This window comes from Carcharhinus amblyrhynchos, chromosome 23 (assembly GCF_965287045.1).
Source record: "Carcharhinus amblyrhynchos chromosome 23, sCarAmb.v2.hapA, whole genome shotgun sequence".
Taxonomy (NCBI): Eukaryota; Metazoa; Chordata; class Chondrichthyes; order Carcharhiniformes; family Carcharhinidae; genus Carcharhinus; species Carcharhinus amblyrhynchos.
Genome location: NC_137346.1, coordinates 9,529,859 through 9,537,716, shown reverse-complemented (window position 1 = coordinate 9,537,716; position 7,858 = coordinate 9,529,859).

Genomic DNA, 7,858 nt, shown 5'->3' with positions numbered 1-7,858 from the left:
TGTATATTTATTTTATATTTATTTTATATCTGTATATTTATTTTATATATGTGTGTATATATATATATGTGTGTATATATGTGTGTATATATATGTAGTCTGTGTGTATTTATATAGAGATGATAGTGTACATATATATATTTAGTGTACATCTTGTGGCACTGTGTTAAAAGTTTATTTATTTTATATATGTGTATATATATGTGTATATTTATTTTATATCTGTATATTTATTTTATATATGTGTATATATATATATGTGTATATATATGTATATGTGTGTATATATGTGTGTATATATATATGTAGTCTGTGTGTATTTATATAGAGATGATAGTGTACATATATATATATTTAGTGTACATCTTGTGGCACAGTGTTAAAAGTTTATATATTTTATTTGTCACTAGCAGGCTTGCATTAACGTGGCAATGAAGTTGCTGTGAAAATGGGTAGTGTCTCTGCCTCATCTAACCCAGCAGTGGCAGGTTCGAGTCCCACTCCAGGACGAGGTGGCGATGGAAAAGTGCGCTGCCAAACAAGTTTTAGCCTGAACCTACTAAGGAAGAGCGGGAAAGATTCTGTATGTGTTGGTGTTAAAGTTGGAGCCTTTGCTCCAGACTACAATGCCACGTGAGTGATCTATAACATGAGTATTACCCCGGTTATGTTTAAAGTATCACTGGAATTATATCTACAGGTGACAGAAACATTTGCATTCGTTCTTCACCACCTCACGATATTGTAAAACACTAGGCAACCGTTCAGTACTTTTTGAAGTAAAGCTGTGTTTGTAAAATAGGACACACAGCAACCAATTTGTCATAGAATCCCCGAATCCCTACAGTGCAGAAGGAGGCCAATCGGCCCATCTGCACCCATCACAAACCCACCCAGGCCCTATTCCCATAACCCCATGCATTTACCCTAGCTAGTCCCCCTGACACTAAGGGGCAATTTTGCATGACCAACCCACCTAACCCACCCATCTTTGGACTGTGAGAGGAACACAGTAAGAAGTCTGACAACACCAGGTTTAAGTCCAACCGATTTATTTGATAGTAAACTCACAAGCTTTCGAGGAAAACTAGAAAGCTTTTGAGAGGAAACCAGAGCACCCGGTACACAGCAAGATCTCATAGTTAGCAATGTGACAACAGCCAGGTTGATTTGTTTATTCTGTGATGTTGGTTGAGGGACATAGGGCCTTCTCATCTGAGGGTAGGGCAAAGGGGTCCTTTCTATATCCCCAAGAGGGTAGGTGGGGGTCTCAGTTTAAAATCAGATCTGAAGGCCAGTACCTCCGACAGTGCAGCTCCCTTGCACTGCAATGTCAGCCTGCATTTCTGTGCTCAAGTCTTGGAATGGGACTTGAACCCACAACATTCTGACTCAGTGACCATGTGTCATGGTTCCAGTAAATGATTAAGTATTGTTCAAGTATGCTCAGGAAGTCGCAGATCAGAACATACAACCCGTCTCTGGTACACAGGAGGTTGTACATTTTCAACTCTTATTATGTTGCTCTCTCCTTCCCCAGCCTGATCCTTCAGCCATTAACCCCCAGGGCAAACTGTTTGGAGCAGTGCTACTCCCCACTTCCATTACAACTGAAAGTAACGAATGGGTGACATGTTGGCACAGTGATTAGCACTGCTGCCTCACAGTGCCAGAGATCCGGGTTCAATTCTGGCCTCGGCTGCCTGTCCATGTGGAGTTTGCACGTTCTCCCCGTGTCTGGGTGAGTTCCTGCTTTGTGTCATGGAGTCATTGAGATTTACAGCATGGAACCAGGCCCTTGGACCCAACTTGTCTATGCCACCCTTTTTTTTAAATCACTGAATCAGCCCCAACTGCCCGCATTTGGCCCCCTATCCTTCTATACCCATCTTACCCATGTAACTGTCTAAATGCTTTTTAAAAGACAAAAATTGTATCCGCCTCTACTACTACCGCTCGTTCCACTCAAACACCGTAAAAAAATTGCCTCTTTTGACCCTTTTATATCTCTCCCCTCTCAACTTAAACTTATGCCCTCTAGTTTTAGACTCCCCAGGTACAATTTTGTCTTTTAAAATCCACTTAGACGTTCAAATGGGTATAGAAGGATATGGGCCAAATGTGGGCAATTGGGACAAGCTTAAAAAAGGGGTGGCAAGGAGAAGCTGGGCCGAAGGGCCTGTTTCCACGCTGTAAACCTCTATGACTCTACATGAGTGTCACAAACGGGGTTCTCCATGAAGGGGAGGTATCAGCTACTTAATAAAGTATCGAGAAACTGGATCCAGGTAAATTTAACCAATGCAGAGGAAAAACCCCAGGCTGTAAAATAATCAAGAAGTAGGAGGAGAGGCGGGTACTATTTAAAGTTTGGTAATATCTGGCCAGATGTTAAGTTATATAAAGAACCTACTTATGAAAATCCTCTAGTCGCCACATTCCAGCGCCTGTTCGGGTGCATTGAGGGAGAATTTAGCACGGCCAATGCACCCTAACCAGCACACCTTTGGACTGTGGGAGAGAACCGGAGAGCCCGCAGGAAACCCATGCAGACACGGGGAGAACGTGCAAACGCTGCACAGACAGTGACCCAAGGTGGGAATCGAACTCGGGGTTCCCTAGCGCTGTGAGACAGCCGTGTTAACCACTGTGCCAGCGTGCCACCATCGTTGGTGATGTAACACAGCACAGTTCTGAGAGGGAACATCTTCTCTCCTAAGAGACAGAGTCAGGCTGCACTCCCTGATGGAATGGTTTGAAAAAGAACAGAGAATTCCCCGCCTTTGTTCAGAGCTGGCTGTCTGGTTGTAAAGGGGGCTTTCCATCCATCTTAACCACTCCTCAGTTCATAAACCTGTTTTCTGTCTGACTGCCTCGCTGGTTCACGAGAGTTTTTTTTAGGGAGAATAGAATGAGATGCGCTAATTTCACAATAATCTGTCATGACAAATCACGCATTACAGAAATAGAACAGCTCGGAGCAGTACATTGATAACAATTTCCTCAGAAGGACAGGTATATCAAGGGATATGGGGAAGGGGAGGGAGGGGGATATCAGGATATTGAATTTGATAATCAGCCATGATCAAAATGAATGACGGGGCAGACTCGAAGAGCCAGTTGGCCTATTCCTGCTCCTAGTTTCTATGATGGTGAAGGAACAGTGACATAATTCCAAGTCAGGGTGGTTTGGTATTTGCAGGTGTTGGTGTTCCAATACACTTGCTGCCCCTGAAATTTTAGATGGGAGAGGTTATGGGTTTGGAAAGTGTTGTCAGAGGAGCCCCAGGAGATACAGCCTGTAGCTCTGGACCCTCCAGGCCGTAGCGAGCAGCATGCAGTCCCAATCTGCCATTGTTTTAACGTTAAGACAATATACTTCTTCTAAGACATCGCTAACATTTTTTAACTTAAAGTGTATTATGTATTGTAAACAATTTAGCTTTTAAATTTTTTTTGTTCTCATTTAATTTTAGTTGATGTAATGTTATCTATTGGAAGTTGGATTCCGAACACCATTTTAATTCCTGTAATAAGTCTTTGGAGTCCCTTCACCAAAACCCTTTTATTTACAATTCCAACAGCAGCACACAGAGTGCTATCAGTCAGCAGTCTACTTCCAGGGGTGCCAGAGGAACTGACACTCCTCATCAAATACAAGGAAAAGACTCTCTGATTGGCCCACCAATTGGCTCCTTAATCAGGGAGTTCATATTCCAATACACCAACCTCAGTGGACTGATTGAAGTCATTACTTAGCTGATAAGTTCCCTTGTTTCTTAAAGGCCAGTGCTCATGTTAGGGAAAATAAGGCTAAATGTGCCTTAGGGTTGCTTAAAATTTAATTATCATTCGGTGAAGGAATGTTGGATCAGTTGGTGTTTAATTGCTGTTTGATGGGGGAAGATCAGGTCAGTTGGAGTGTAATTGCTGTTTGATGGGGGATGATTGGGTCAGTTGGAGTTTAATTGCTGTTTGATGGGGGATGATTGGGTCAGTTAGAGTTTAATTGCTGTTTGATGGGGGATGATTGGGTCAGTTAGAGTTTAATTGCTGTTTGATGGGGGATGATTGGATCAGTTGGAGTTTAATTGCTGTTTGATGGGAAAGATTGAGTCAGTTGGTGTTTAATTGCTGTTTGATGGGGGATGATTGGGTCAGTTGGAGTTTAATTGCTGTTTGATGGGGGAGGATTGGGTTAGTTGGGGTTTAATTTCCTTTTGGCTTTTATATTTTCAGCTCCATGTCAAAATAAAACTGTGTGATGCCACTTTATTTTTATAAATAATTTGAAATGAGAGACTGGAGTGGGAAACGATGCTCTTAAAACTTTGTGTACAAGGCTTTGCTTCTGCATCACGCTATGCCTTGAGAGGAAGACAAGAGCTGCCTCTTGCCACCCTGGGAAGGGAGCATTGCAGCAGGGCAACAGCTGATTAACTGCACCAGCAAAATTGCAAGCGTTTTAAAAAATTCTGTTGAAATTGGATACAAGTGAAGAGTTTCTTCAATGTTTACATTCCCCAAAACACAGGAGAAAGTTGGCAGTACTAAACCTCAAATTTGGACCAAACTGGGATAGTGAGCTGGCGTGCGAGCTGGAGAGTTACAATCACCCTCAGTCACCGTAGATTAACGTGGAGCACGCACACTGACATTGGGTTGCATGGTCAGTAACCGGTGACTGGTGAGAGGGGCTCATGAAGAGAAAGTTTTTTTCTGAAACCGCAACAAATGGTTTGGGTCGGGAATGCACCGGCTCGGGGTGTGCTGGAGGCAGGATCAATCGTGGATTCTCAAAGGGGACTGGCTTATTACCTAAAGAGAAAACATCTGCAGGGCTGGGGGTGAACGATCTGCTGAGTTTTTCCAGCATTTTCTGTTTTTGTTTCAGAATCCAGCATCTGCAGTAAGTTGTCCTGGATAATTGTGATTGCCAATTCCGTTGTGAGAAAGAACTAAGTATTTATTTTCGTGGGAGAAATGTTAACCAGGACGCGATGCTAGTGGAAGCAGGCAGATTGGCATCATTTAGGGGGCATCTAGATGGGGACATGAATAGGAAGGGAATACAGATCGAGTAAGGGCAGAGGGTTCTTTTTTAGTTTAATTAGGGCATCATGATCGGCACAGGCTTCGAGGGCCAATGGGCCTGTTCCTGAGCTGTACTTTGTACATTGGCTAGGTGAATCGCTCTTACAGAGAGCTAGCACGATGAACCCAAAGGGCCGAGTGACCTCCTTGTGCTGCAACCGTTCAATGATGCTAGTCTCCAGGCAAAAGCAAAGGAGTCATGGCTGGCTGGAGGTCCTTTTAACCTGGGGGTCACCGCACCTCAGGCAAGGGGTAAGGTTGAGGAGGTGAGACCTTCATGAATAACCTCAGCCGGTACGGGAATTGAACCCACACTGTCGCTCTGCATTACTAACCAGCCGTCCAGCCAATTGTGCCAAACTAACTCGTCTACAGGACACTGCTGCAACTGACCCGGATTTAAACATCAGAGAAACTTTGGATTAAGTAGTGTTTTTTTCATTAGTGTCACAAGTAGGCTTACATTAAGACTGCAATGAAGCTACTGTGAAAATCCCCTAGTCACTACACTCTGGTGCCTGGGAGAATTTAGCATGGCTATGCTAAATGGCCAACGCACCAGTGGGAGGAAACTGGAGTACCCGGAGAAAATCCACGCAGACATGGGGAGAACGTGCAGACTCCACACAGACAGTGACCCAATGCAGGAAATTGAACCCAAGTCACTGGCACTGTGAGGCAGCAGTGCTAACCGCTGTGCTACCATGCCTTTGTTTGAACACTTTCATAGAATCCCTACAATGCAGGAGGCCATTCGGCCCATCGAGTCTGCACCGACCACAATCCCACCCAAGCCCTGTTCCCGTAACCCCACACATTGACCCTGCGAATCCCCCTGACGCCAGGGCCAATTTAGCACGGCCAAATCAACCTAACCCGCACGGTTTTTGGACTGCGGGAGGGAACTGGAGCACCCGGAGGAAACCCACGCAGGCATGGAGAGAGTGTCCAAACTCCGAGGCTGGAATTGAACCCGGGTCCCTGGCACTGTGAGGCAGCAGTTCTAACCACTGTGCCACCGTCATTAATTAGCTATTTTTACTCACTGTGTGCAGATTCGCAAGGGACCCACTAGTGAATTAACAAAATATATTTCCTTAGCCCTGGGAGAATGGACCCTGCAAAGCAAAGTTTCACATCGAAACCACCTCATCTAAACACAGACCACGTCTCAGCTCTCCATTCTAATCTACCAAATCACTCCCATCATGTCAAATTTATGAATCAGACAGTATTTTTTGGTTATGGGCTTTCAGTACCCAGTACGCCTAACATCCTTCACATATTAAAAAGTAAGATGTGAATATACTTCATGTCTAATAAAGTGTTACACTCAGATTTGGCTACAGTCAGACAGATTAAATGAGCTAAAGCAAAAATGGCCAATTTCCCTTCCCGAAAATGTAAATATATATATAAAAAAAGCAGGCTGCAGAAATCCTGCTTCCAGACGTATTTTTTCCAACTGATGTGTGTTCACCAGGGTTTAACTGTATACATTAGTTTCAGAGTCCATTGATTTACAGTGACTGGATACGTCAAATTGCATTTTCATTACATGGGCTATTTTTATCATCTCTGGCTGGGTTCATTTTTCTGTTTGGCTGGCTAGTGTCAGGCACTGCTATCCACATCATAAAATCATAGAATCCTACAGTGCAGAAGGAGGCCATTCGGTCCATCGAGTCTGCACCACCCAGGCCCTATCCCCATAACCCTACGTATTTACCCTAGCTAATCCCCCTAACACTAAGGGGCAATTTAGCACAACCAATCTGCCTAACCTGCACATCTTTTGACCGTGGGAGGAAAATTGTCTCTCTGATTGAGAGAGATATGTACAGATCTTTTCGTTACCCCAGAGAGGGATGGATGACTATATTCAAGATTCATAGCAGTAGATTTTTGGACCCCATGGGACTCAGGCAGGAAGGTGGAGCTAACTCTGAGGATCAGCCCCCGATCTTAATGAGCAGGTTTGAGGGGGCTGCCCCCCAGTTCTTACAATTAGCCACATAAACTGCGGCTACCAGAGCAGGCCAGGGGCTAGTAACTCACCTCCTGACTCTCCAAAGCCTATACACCATCTACAATTCAGGAGTGTGATGGAATACTCCCCGCTTTCCTGGATGGGTGCAGCTCCAACAACACTCAAGAAGCTCAACACCATCCAGGACAAAGCAGCTCCACTTGGTTGGCACTCCTTCCACAAACATTCATTTCCTCCATCACCAACGCATCTACTATCTACAAGATGCACTGCAGGAATTCACAGAGGTTTCTTCGACAGCACCTTCCAAACACATGGCACCGACTATTTAGAAAGACTGGGATATAAAATGATGTCCAGGTCACTGGAGAAAGTCTATCACTCTTGGCAGCAAGACCGAACAAAGCACGGGTCAACAGGAGGCTTAGAGCAGTGGGGAAAGGTCACCCACTACCCCTTCCCACACTGGTCACAATGGATAATCACCCAACATTAGCAGCACGGTAGCCTCATAACACCAGGGACCTGGGTTCAATTCCTGGCTTGGGTTACAGTTTGTGTGGAGTCTACATGTTCTCCCTGTGTCTGCGTGGCTTTCCTCTGGTTTCCTCCCACAGTCCAAAGATGTGCAGGTTAGGTGGTTTGGCTATGCTAAATTCCCTTGTAGTGTCGAGGGAATATCTAGGGTAAATGCACGGGGTTGTGGCCCTGGGTGGGATTGAGGTTGGTACAGACTCGATGGGCTAAATGACCTCCTTCTGCACTGCAGGGATT